The 13,429-nt window shown below is 36.9% G+C and overlaps 1 long non-coding RNA gene across 1 annotated transcript; it reads right to left on the reverse strand.

Moving 5' to 3' along the window:
* Window positions 1-308: 308 nt before the first annotated feature.
* Window positions 309-2,775, reverse strand: LOC117570259 (uncharacterized). Its single transcript, XR_007954995.1, has 3 exons — window positions 2,158-2,775; window positions 757-1,286; window positions 309-626 (listed from the first exon to the last, which is right to left on the reverse strand). It is a non-coding gene; the product is annotated as an uncharacterized LOC117570259 (long non-coding RNA).
* Between the last annotated feature and the right edge of the window lie 10,654 nt (window positions 2,776-13,429).

A 13,429-nucleotide genomic window follows, 5' to 3' on the forward strand; every position in this document is an offset into this window, starting at 1 on the left:
TAAAAATATATATTCTTAACATCCGGGACGATATATCCATTTCCATCTGTCCGTTCGTCTGTTTGTCTGAACCTAGAACTCATTGATTTTGAAATTTCATTATCGAAATAGAATTTATTTATATAAATAACCAATTTTTTATGTTGCGAAATATGGTATTTTCAACCTAATTAAATCAGTAAGTTTTGAACAATATTAAATATAACCTTTTTAGCTGGAATAATGAAAAAGATGAAAATAATTGCTTTTTAATGCAGAGTTAAAATTAAATGCCAAATAATTGTCATGTATTTTTTTAAGTTTCATAAATAAAAATCGGGAAATTTCTCAATTTTCTTAATACAAAATAAAAGCCTTGTAGTTGAGACTCATGCCCCACATGAGGCGCGTTCGATTTCCAGCAAGTTCATTCAAAATGCAGATACTTCGATGTGGGTTACCCTTCGCCAATAGTGACACAGCAGTTCTATCGATATTCTTTAGTCCGGGACAAGAAATAATCATGTTAGGAGTAAGGACAACAACAGGGCAAAGGGCACGGGGGCAACCCATTTCTTGTAGTGTTTGTCGTGGCAGCTTCTAATACATATGTTTGTGCCAATTTTGTTATTACATAAGTGAGTCAGCTGAAAGCAAAAAAAAAAAAGGAGAAGAAGAATGAAGTTGAGTAGCATCGAGTCGAGTCGAGTCGAGTAAGGACTGCAGTCAGTCAAACTCTTAGGAGTGGAACAAGTTGCCTGTCAATAAGTCAACTACCTCAGAAATGGACGAGTCATCATTACATTGATTTGATTTGCAGTTTGATGGCAGCAATGCGTGTGCGTCGTTCATGGAAAAATTTATGCACTTATTTGCTACTGTCCATAATTCCAGTTCGCAGTTCTATAAATGGAAATCAACACAAATCCCTGGAGCGCTCTTTAACTGGTCCTTGACTTGCTGACCCAGTTGGCCGACAATTGTAAGCCATGGCCTTTGTTTTGGCATGTCTTGAACTGAACCGAACTGAACTGAACTGTGCTGGCCTAGCCTAGACTGCTCCCCGTTCGCATATCGTATCTCTGTTCGACTCATTCTACTTATAGTTGGCGCAACAAATAATATTTATCCGCAGCATATTCGTATTTATTTGCCATGCTTTTCCACTTGAATTCCTTGGTGCTGCTATTTATTGCTCTCAAGTCAGCATAAAGATGTTTTCAGAGAGTTACTCTAAAGGTCAAAATTGCAGCTCGCGCCAGTCATCGTCGTCGTAGACATCGTCATCGCCAGCCCAAGAATACACTCTGAGAAAATCGTTTGCAAAGTTACATGTTATTAGAATGGCTCAATCATTTGCCTTTTTTAATAAGCTACAACTACATTATATTAAGTTAAAGCTCAATTAAATCTAAGGTGCCAGTGCTTAAGTAATAGTGTTAGTGGTAATTTTTATTAAATCTAACCTTTTTTATTAAAATAAATAAAACTCAACTTAATTTAATTTTAGCGTATAATTTTATTTACTACATTAATGATGAGCAAAACTGAACTTAAAAACTTTAAACTTTGCTTAAAAAGCAAAATGTACTTTGAGCATTTAAAAGCATCTATATTCTTTTCCTTTCATTTTGAGATTTATTACAATTAAATTAGTTGTAAATCTCATTAAGAACATATTATTTTTATAAAGTTAAATAATCGTTTATAATAATAATCCTTTAGTGTAGAAAGTATTTTCAACCGCGACGTAGAAATTTCTTTTTATCAAATCTTATTTCTAAATTTAATAATAATAAATAAAATAAAATTAAATAAAATAAATAAAAATTAAAATCAATAAAAACGAAATTAAATTCCTCATTTGGAATAATATGATTTATATAATTGGCGTTGTTTAGTAAGGGAAGAAAGAAATACGATTTCGAATAATAACTTGAAGTATATTAAATAATCATCGGTAGTTTAGATAGCTCTTTATTTGAATTAAAATAAATAAATAAAATACATAATCAAACATTTTATGAAATATGCGAATATTACAACTTCAAATTATAGCTTATCAATAGATATAAAGCTTTCCATCCATACCTCATCTTTTTGTGCGGTTTGATATACAAACTGTATTTTAAATGGATTTATTTAAAAAGAAATAATTACAACAATGTTGTAGTCAACATTTTGTCTGAGTGTAGTTTTCTTCGTCTATTCCTGCCCGTTGTCCGCATTGACTTTCACATTAGTTTTGCGTGGGTTTTGTTTCCCTCCATTCCATTGCACTCAGCCGGCGTGCTCTATCGTTCATCGAGTACATTATCAGCATCAGCATCAGCTTCGGCATCGCCATCATCATTGGCAACAGCAACAAGAACAACAACAAGAACAGCAACAATGGCTATAACAACGTCATCAGTTTTGCAGGTCTTGGCGCTGAGTTGGCCGTTATCCGTTTGGCAAAATCTGTTTGGCCAATTCCTTTGATTACCGCACCCTTTTGCTTTTGCTGTCTGGCTGAGTTCCTCCATGGCTGGCTGCCTTTTGTTTGGGCTTAGGTCATCATAAATTGTTTGGTTTTAAGTCAATTATTGATATAGGATTCCAAGCACTCATGATTATCTCTCTTTGGCCAGGCCTAACCCAGCACAGCTAACGTTGGTAGTATCCCCAATTGGGTCAGTAGAGTGTCGACTGAGGCCCATTGTCTTTACGATAGTTTTCGCTGTGCGAATGCCTTTTGGCGAAAGTTCAATGCCGTCTCGCATCGATGGCTGCAACTTGCAACTTGGCCAAGTGCAGCGGAGATAAGACAAACTCAAATCCATTAGCATATCTCTGTTGGCTCGAGCCGCAGCTAAACAAATTGTAGCACTCATAATTTGTTTTTGATTGCCTGGCACTTTCCAGTCGACTCAACTCAACGTTTGCCTCTCCACAACTCGAGTGTCGTCCTCGTCCTAAGCAAACCAAAAATATTTATAAATCCAAACAAGTGGCACGACAACAGCCTGCTGGCTGCTTTGGCTGCTTTGGCTGCTTTTGCTTGCCTCTCCAAAGGGACACTTGAAGCGCCGGCGCAAACAAAAACAGGATTGCGACAGGCACATTGCGATTGGGACCGGACTCAGACAAGTTTCCACAGTTGTCCCATTGTCGGCATCTTTTCTCATATCTCTGGCGCTTCCGTTGCAACGAGATGCAAATGCGTCGACCCCGCCTCCATTCTCCTTCACTCCGCTCCCCGCCCTCTGCCTCCCGCCCGTCTGAAAAGTCTTTTGACAATATTTGCGCGCCTTGACAATAAAACGCAAAGTGAAGTCTCAAGCTGTCCCCCGGTCTCGTTCTCTTTCCACTCTGCGTTTGGGTCATTTAAATTTCATGGTAAATCAAAAAATTGTTGTGTTTATTATTTGTTTTTGTTGTCATTTTGCGTTTGTGTGTGCTGAGTCGATATTTGTGTGTGCTGTGTGTTTGTGTTTGTGTTTGCTTTTGCGTTCTAGTTCATTTCGAGCTCTGTGGCGCCCCCATCTGATGCACAGACGTTGTGTCGGCATCCTTTGTGGCCTGGACCTGCATACACACAGGATGTCGATTACATTTGTTTACTGTACTCGCACAACTATAATTTCCAGCGGCCGTTTAATGAACAGGTGCTGGCACAGCCAACCAGTATCCAAGTATCCCCGAGTATCCCAATACTTTGTACCGGGAAGTCTGCTTAATTTGCCAAGTGCACACACCAGAGCCAAGAAGTGAACGAAGAGGAAAAAGGGAATCGGTACGAGAATGAGAATGGGAATGGGAATGGGAATAGGGAGTGTAGAACGATGTGGTCAGATTGAGTGCCGGCTTCCCCATTGCCACACAAATGACATTTAATCTCAAAGCGCATCGCCAGATTTACGCGCTAGACAAGATCAAAGCGTCAACTTAGCATTCAACAGGCCACCAATCAGTTGGACCGAGAATGCACTTGAGATAGCAGCTAGAGAGTGAGGTAGAGAGAGAGAGAAGAGAGAGCAGAGGTTGTTGTAGCACTAACTAGATAGGACAAGTATCCTAGGGTCTCTGTGGTTTAAGCTGTGGCTTGGCGGCAAACTTGCTACTTGAATACTTATGCAACGGATTATGGAAGACACGCGGCTTGAGGTTGAGGTTGAGCCTGAGTTCCGCCTAGCCAGTGAATGCTACTAATCAATAAATTTAGATTCATTTTGATTGCAATTCCATTTGGTACAATGTAATTCGGGCAAAGCGCAACGTCAACTATCTTAAAGATATAAATATTCGGATGGACTTTAAGAGTTAGATTACGAATACTCGTATGTTTTCAGAAATCATTTGAATATGTTTACTTTCATTTAGTTTCGGAAGAAGATCTCTGTGTAAACAGATAAAGTCGTAATCATAGATTTAACAAAATATGTTTATTCTCCCAACATTTGAAGCTTATCGCTGTTTATCTAAGTGACTGCAGAAGGATGTAAGAATAAGTAGTTTGAATTCACTTTACCTAAACAATTTATGTCTTTCTATGAATATTCAATGAATAACTTTCAATAGCATTCCTAAGCAACCGAATGTTTATTTTACATTCGTTACACCGAAAATTATAGCCAATAAGCTTATTCTTGAACAATAGATAAAAATAAAAATTGGAAAATATTAAAAATTTAACTTTTAAATAAATTTTACAAAATTAAGCAGAAAACAAATATTAAATGATGTTGTTCATGATTTCATTTTATATTCATCAATTTCGTAAAGCTCAGAAATTTAATTCGAGTGTGAAAGGGTTAATACAATTATAGAGCAAATACAGAGGTTATACAAATTGTAAAGCATTTTAAAACTGAATTATACTATTGAAATAACAGTGGCAAAATATTACCCAAAAATATTTTCTGAGCAATCTTTTAAATGGAAGTGATATATTTTCTTTCATATTTCATTTTTGATCTTTCATATAATTTATATAAATACAATGTATTCGATACTAAAAGTATTAATTTTGAGGCAATGCAAATAAGTTAGTTACCACTGTGCTTGGGCAATTTGAAGTCATAAATGCACACGCCACATTAACAACAATAATTTTGCAATAATGTTGTATGTTTGCTTGAGTTGCTTTCGTATGGCACAGCAAAGGCAACATTTTGTTGCACACTTTGTCAACAATGTTGCCAGTGTGGCAGACGAAAACGCAAACACAGTCCCAGCCGCAGCCTCATCGCATGCGTGTGCGGATTAGCCCAGAGGACCGCCAACAGAGCGAGTTGGAGACGAAGACTGTGGCTGAGAATGGAGTGAGTCAAGAGCGGGGATTGAGAATTGGGACTGTGACTGAGACTGCAAGTCCGAGTGGCTCTGTTCGAATCTTGAGCGATAAATAAGCGATAACATTTTAATGGTCATTTCGCGACGCAGCTTAGCACATGTTAACGCATCGCTGCAGTCGCTGATGGATATTCCAGGGAATAGAGAGGGAGGGAGAGAGTCTTCAGTTGTTGCCAGGAGGACATTACTCAATCAGCGCGTTGGCTGATTAATGCAGCCCCCATCAGACGCTGGCGAGGAACGACAACTGGCGACAAGTGCTGCATTTCCGGTGTCGTCGTCATACAGTCTACGCTGTGGCTTGCTCCAGTATTGCGCGCGTTGCTGCAACATTGAATGCCACATGCCGAAAACCGAAGACCGAAAAGCCAAAACCGTATGCCAGCAGTGACAAGTGTCAAAACGCAAGGCAGGTAGGCTGCGAAAGATTTTACTCATTTAAATTGGCATGATTTACGTGGTGCACAATGCACTCAATGCAATCCAGGAGTCTTCTTTACTCTATCATATTCCCCTCTTACATTGCTTGTCATCCACTGTCTGCTGTGGCAAATTCCAACACAGCACTAACAAGCCACAGCAATGGCAACGACAACAACAGCAGAAAGGAAATGACAAACAGGCAGCAGCAACAGCCCAAAGACCAGAGACAAGATGTTGACAGCTGGACGACGCAACGCAACGCGGCAAACTGGCGGGACAGGGTGCGGTTTGGCTTTGCCTTGGCTATAGCCATTTTTGGTTGGATTGCTCTGACATTGTTGGTTGTTGGTTGCTCACTATAGTGGCTATAGAGCGATCTGAGGTACTTCTTTCTAGAAGTCTGGGGCGGCTGAGGGTCGCCGCATGTCTCCAATGTGCGCGGCTGTTGTCGTTCGCTGTGCATGCAAAGTGTTGAATAATTTGTTGCGAAATATTTCTAGTTGCACGTATCCGTTTCGCACTGTGCACCCCACAAAAGTGTCGATTGTCACATCATTTAGTAGCAAGTTCCCTAGAAGATGTTTGAATCTTAATAATTGTAAAAGGCTTTAATAGGCTTAAATTGCTTTAAATATTTTTACGTAGTTGTAGTAAACAAGCAAGAATGCTACAGCCGAGTGTGCTCGACTGTAATAAACCCGTTATCCCTTTTGAATAAAAGCAAAACAATCCAGTATTCTTCCTAAATTATACCTATATTTGGTATATTGATATAGAACTACATTCAAAATATAACATAGAGTACATAAGATACGTGCAGAGTACAAAACATACATGAACCTGAGACTCGATTGCGTAGAAGGCGTTTTTTGTCATACAAAAATAATTCTTAAATAACTTCTCCAAATTTTTGAGGGTTACTTACTACTATATTATTATATACACCAAAACTTAAAACTTGCTTAAAAATTTCAAATATTATTCAATTTTTCGTTTTGCATTGTCGGAAGTGGGCTTGACAAAAATTTGAAACAAAATACTTGCAGTTCGATAACTTTAAATTGTGGAATCTTATTTTTGGTACGTTTTAATAAACGTTGATTACTACATTTTCGACAGCTTTTTTATGCTACTTCTTAAATCTAGTCAAATTAGTCGAAGTAATTGCGCCAATTATTTTTGTATCAATTAAAATGTTATACCTAGACTTTCTTACCTTTTAACGCTCAGAGAGCCTTAATCGAATAAACGTGAACAGCTTTCATGGACGTTGACTTCCCAGCTATCAATCAGGTTAATCACATGTTGAATACATTGAGATAGTCGAGTTTGATCATGGCTACAAATTTATTTTAAGAGCATTAGCGAGCTTTGCTTGAACTTGTACATAAGAAATCAATTGTTAATTCTGACTAAATAGTGTGATTGTTAAATGGAAATAGTTTAAAGACTATTGCACATTAACCCGTTTTTTGCTTGACACCTTTATAGTGTATAAATTTATAAAATATTTCAGACTATTTCACTGATACTGATTAATTTACAGAAGTTTTTATTAACTTGAAGTATATTATATGATACTAATTATATGTATAGTCAGTTGTACATTTATTATACCTTTAAAAGTCAATTCACTTAAAAGTATCTTTAGTTAATTTAGTTTTGTGGGATGGCTCAGAGACTTCTTGGCTGTTGCAGTGCTATGGCATCCTTGTTAGCGTAGTAATGTGCAACATGTTGCAGCAACGCTGGCGTCGGAGTTGGCGTCACTGACTGCGTTGCCGTTGCTGCGTAATTAAGTGGGCGACAGGCTGGTAAATGCAAATTTTTGTGTCTTGTCGATTCGTCGCTGCCTTCAGGACATGCCCCAGCTGCGTTGCAGATGCCGGCGACTGATATGCCCGATAAGCAGCGGGTATCTAGTTGCTGTTGCTGTGGCTGTTGCTGCTGATGTTACTGCTGTTGTTGCTGCCACCGATAAGCGCACGCCTATGATCTATGATCTTGACCTTGTCCTGCTGTTGCAGGAGGCAAGCTGCAGCGGCTTTAATTAAAATGTCAAAACTGGTTTAATGGCGCTAATGAACAAACATTCGGCCAATACACACACACACACACACACACACACACTCACGCAGTTGATAGTACAACGTTGTTGGGCACAACAAGTTGACAAAGTCTGGCCGAAATAGCTGAAATACTTGCGATACTTGAGGTACCACAACAGCCTCTCGGTGCAGCCGCAAAAATGTGGCAACTTTGAAGTGCTGCGCTCTGATTTATTGTCAAATGTTGAATGAATTCTATTAAAAAGCCGCCGCCGACTCCTTCGTTGCCACAAAATGCACAAAATGGAAAGTTTTGCCTCGCCTTGGCTAGTTACTTTGACAGTTTGCGTACCGCCAATTGATTTATCGAAATCAAATCAAATCCATCTGAACCTATTGCTTATCCATTGCCATTGTTGACCATTGAGATTTGGCTCATTTATTGTTGCTGCTGCAGCTGCAACAATGACCAGGTAAAAATGCCCACATACTCCTCTCCGCTCTCCCCTTTTTGCTCTGGCGACAGACTGCGACTTGGTGGTTTCATAAAAATTAATGATCGGTCATCATTATTTGGCAAACGCTTCCAGAGTCTCAAATTTCAAGTCATTCAGGATGATTGAGAGTATGTGTGTGTCATATGTTGAGTGTACACTCAGCTGGGGGTGTTTTCATATTATTAATATCTGGCATTTTGTATCATTTAAAGATGTGCAATTTTTAATTCGAATTCAGCAAATTAAGTGCTACCGCTTGACTGAAGATTAATTGATATAGTCTAGTTATGAAATAAAAATGAAAATTCGTATGAGGACTTCAAATGAAGTCTTCAGCTACATTAAATTGGGCAATTTAACAACATAATTACCTAATCACTAATAACACTTAAATCAAAAGTGATCCATGGCAATATGAGTATCTTTCACGCGGCTTTTAAAATCTAAATATAAAAATGAATATATTTTCAAAAATATTTTATAAATAACTCCGAGAGTATTTGCATAAAAAACCATTTGAAAAACATCAAACAGGAAGTTGCAGAATTATAATACCTTTTTTGTTGCTTTGAAATTGTTAAAAAAAAATATATATACATTAGGAATATCCATTTGTCTATCTAAATCTTGCGAAATTTGTGAAGAATAAATTGTATCTTCTTTTGTACACACTTGAGGAGCGCTTGTTGTTAATCAATATAAAATTATAAAAGAAACTTCGAATTTGTATCAACTCTTCAATGTGTGTTAAATATATTAAACTCCTATATACTATCATCTCAATTCGGCGATATTGAATTTCTCCCATTATTAGCATTTTTAGGTTTCCAAGTAAATGAAGGATTCTTAAGCATTAAGCTCCAAAGAAACTTTAATAAAATATCAAATATGAAAAAATAAAATTAATTTGTTCAGTCAACAAACCAACATTGAATGCTAAAATTAATATTTATTTCACATTATCGACAGCTTGACGAAACATTCAATAATAAACTTGCAGTTGATATGTTGGCAATTGCTTCTCGCTTATAAAATATGCTGAACTGGAGACTAAGCTCGATCTATTTGTCATCTGGAGTTTAGAGGTCTGCCTTGCTGCCTCGCCCCCAGCAGTTACACGTCTGCCAGACAGCGACTGCGGTGGTGCAGTGCGGTGCGGTGCTGTGATGGAGCGGTGCAGGCAGCGGAGCAAGCCAGAACGCATCGACTTGGCGGGCCCCCTGTCTGAAAAGTTGTGTGATTTATTTGGTCGGCTCGTGTGTATGTGTGTGGCGTTTTTTCTCTTGTTTTTTTTTTTTTTTGGTTTGTTTGTGTTTTTTGTATTCACCCGCTGTAGTGAGTGCTGCGCTTTTTATTATGGCAAAATTTTTATTATTTTTATTGGTGCGCACTCGAGTGGAGTTGGCATGGAGTGGCAGAGTGGTGCCGAGTGAAGTTGCATGCCAGTGACGCACACAGAGCGAGAGTCAGAGCGAGAGGCGTGTGCAACTGGCGCTGTAAACACAAATGCAATGCATATCCATGAGCCAAGCAGACGGATCGACAATTCGCATTCGAGCTGAGCTTCACATACAGACAGACAGAGCGACAGACACATTCATATATTCGAATATATTGGAATACTCGTATTTTACGTGCATTTATTATTTTACTTGGTTTGGTTTGCTCGCGTTTCGATTCGTGCAACAATCTGTAGACACAATAAATTACCAATTATATTTTCATTTCATATTTCTGTCATTGATTTCAGTCAGACAGACAATCAAGCCATGCCCAGAGCAGTCCAGGGCCAAGCCAGGACAGAGACAGAGATGCCGCCCTCGCTTTTGCCCTCGCCTCCAACTCTGCCCTCGATATCGCCATCATCATCAATGGGCATCAAATTAACCGACTTTCAATTGATATCCTCGTTGTCTTCTTCTTCTGCACTTTACTGTCACTGCTTCCCTGTGTTTATGTTCGCCCATTTTTTTTGTAAAGATGCAAATCAATTTACGGCATAATGAGTCATATTATGCAGGTAAATAAATTTTTGTGTTTCTGTGAGAAGAAATCACATATGTATGTAAATTTATCATTTAAGGTAATAGTAATTTTGAGAATTTAAAAGTTCATATTGAATTAAAATATCTGAAAATTATAAAAGTTCAAATTGAATTGAAATTCGAGCTCAAATCGAAGATTTCATTACTTAACATAAATTGACAAGATAATTTTAAAACTACATTCATGCATACATAATATCTATTGAATATCCCCATTCTATAAACAACAAGTAAGAAAGTTACAATCGAGTGTGCTTGACTGTGAGCTACTCCATTTTCAATAATAGCAAAACTGTGCAGTATTATTTATAAAATATACCATATTAATATGCTGAAATGTACCATATTCAATATTTGGTGTATCGATATACTATTATATTTAAAATATAAGTACAGCCACAGCAGACCCAAAATCGACAGTGGCTTTGTACCAAATAAAATTATTGCACCAATAACTACTCTAAAATTTAAAGAAATCAAAAAGAATACAGTAATCATGACTACACTTACACTTACACATTACACTTGCTATTTAATTTTTTTCAACTAGAATAATATGCGTACAAAGTTACAAATACAGACGAATAAAAATTACTGCTTATCTATTATAGTCATAAGGACAGACAGATATTGCTTCGATGAAGTATTTTTAAACACATAGATTTCAAATTGTAAATGTTGACGAAGTGTTGCGTTGGAAAAATAAGCACAAAATATAAATAAGTAATATGAAAATATCAATTCAAGTGTTTTATTAATTAACATTTCAATTGAGCTTACGACATCCTCAAAATATATTATCGTTATGTTCTTGTGCATTTTATGAACATTTTTCTTGGTTTTCTACAAATTTCTGCAATCCCTGACATTGTCTTGTGAGCAACAGCTGTTGCAAATTCCAAAACTAAAAGCTAACTCCGGCTAGTTCTCCTCAAGACTTGGCCCCATAATTCTCAATCAAATTTGTCTAGTCAGCCAAGCTGTGCCCCGAGTTTTGCATGCATACTTGGCCGGGGCTTTAATGAAAGTTAGCAGCCGGAAAACTGCAATCTTAACGCCATGAAGCTAAAAGCCAAGCACGCCTCTGCCATCGAAAATCTCCTTGGCCAAAGAGAAAACGCGAAAATCCCTTTTATTTGTGTGTTTTTATTTTCGTCTGGGCTTCTGTTTTTAGCACTAGACGCCTGTCTATATGGCCTCTTGCTGTTTATTTCTCTGTCTCTCTCTCCTTCCATGCCACAATAAAAAGAAAGCAACAAAAACTGTAAAACTGGATGGCTGGATAGCTGGCTTTAGGACAAAGCCATAGCAACCCTAAACCTCAGTCAGGGGCTGAGCCCCATAACTCCCGGAGTTGAAATCAAAAGTCGCAGTTAAAGTGTCTAGAAAATTGTGCATGCATTAAATAAATGAAACACTTCACAGACAAAGTGACCATGGTCAATGCTAAATAGGGGTTGGCACTTGGATGACCCCTAGGATACTAAAAGCAAATGAAAATGGAATGCTTCAGCAATGAATCCTGCTTTCGAATATTATAAAAAATAAACGCAACTTTCAAAGAATACAATAAAAAAAGAGAATATTTTCAGAGTGGGGATTTTCACTGCTTAACAGAGGGAGAAAAATCAAAAAGAAGCTACATAAGAAGAAGGAAGAAATTAATTTTTATAAAATTGAAATGACTATGCATAGAAATGTTAAAGTAAACGATATTACATATATACAATTTGGGTATGAAGAAATATAGTCAGAAAGTAAAATGAAAGACAATTCATTATTTTTTTAAAATAAGTATTGCACAAAATATAAATATAAATAATCAACTCTCAAAGAATACAATAAAAAATAAATTTGACTGCTGTGTGTAAAATCGAATTGTTTTAAATCCAAATAAATTTTAACTAGAATGCTCAAATTAGATTTCAAATTCTCTATTTTTTTAAATAAATAATATTTTTTAAATGTTTTTATCTTTTATGCAAATTAATCAGAAATGTATTTTATAGAGGGAAATTATGTATAATCGGAATGAAGATTTATGAAAAGAAATGACAAAATTAAAATTTATAAAATTAAACAGACTATGCACACATTTGTTTATGTAAATAAATGTATTTTAAAATTCTTTAAGAAAAAATTTTGATTTTTTCACCACAATAATTAGCAAATGAATGTAACTTATTTCAATTTTATAATATATTCTGCATCATAAATTAAAGCTCAAATCGTGCATGCATTTTACAAAAGAGAAGCGACCTTAAGGGGTGTGGGATCGTCAGAATCCTGTGCAGAGGAGTGTTGACTGGCATGGAAATTAAACAAGGCAAAGGAAGCATTCATTCAATTGCTGTTCATACTTACTTTGTGTTTTTTTTTTGTGTAATTTTATATTTTGCAATGGTTTTATTATGCCGGCTGGCCCCTCTGGACTTTGGCTTTTTGATTTATGAAGTGAAAACAAATGTTAATGAAAATTTGTGTGTGGCAATATGAAACTGAGGAGTCTAGAGTCTAGAATATGCTTAAAGCTCCAGCTGGCAGTCTGTGTTAAGTCTGGAGAAGGCTGAATTCATTTTAATTGCCCAAGCCAATTATGAAGTTTTGACGAAAAATAAAAATCATAACTAACGGAAAACTACGAAAATTCCATAAGGGGGAACTCAGCAGCTCAGTAAGCTCGGCACGTAATTCAATCCTGGCAATTCAATCTACTACTTTTTCCTTTAGCTGCGGTTCGAGTTTTACAAGTTGTTCCCCTTGGATGGAATGGGGGAAAGCAAAGCCAGGTGGTCGTCGTCTAATTATTCAGTTGAATTTTCATGCATCACAGCAATTTTTAGCATATTTTTCCATAATTTGCTGCGCTTGTTTGTCTGCCATTTGTCCTCCACATACAAATTGCGAATCGAAAACTTCGAAAACTAACGGCAATTAAAGTATTTTCTTTTGCTCTCAGTCCACAATCCTATCCTATCAACCACAACCCGACCGAGGACTTGGACTCTACCATTTTGGCTGACTGTGCGTGTAATTATAATTTTCTTTAAGTTGGTTTGCGCAAACTTTTCTTTATGCTAAAGTTTTCCACTCGCTATTCATC

The sequence above is a fragment of the Drosophila albomicans genome, chromosome 3 (genome assembly GCF_009650485.2).
Source record: "Drosophila albomicans strain 15112-1751.03 chromosome 3, ASM965048v2, whole genome shotgun sequence".
Taxonomy (NCBI): Eukaryota; Metazoa; Arthropoda; class Insecta; order Diptera; family Drosophilidae; genus Drosophila; species Drosophila albomicans.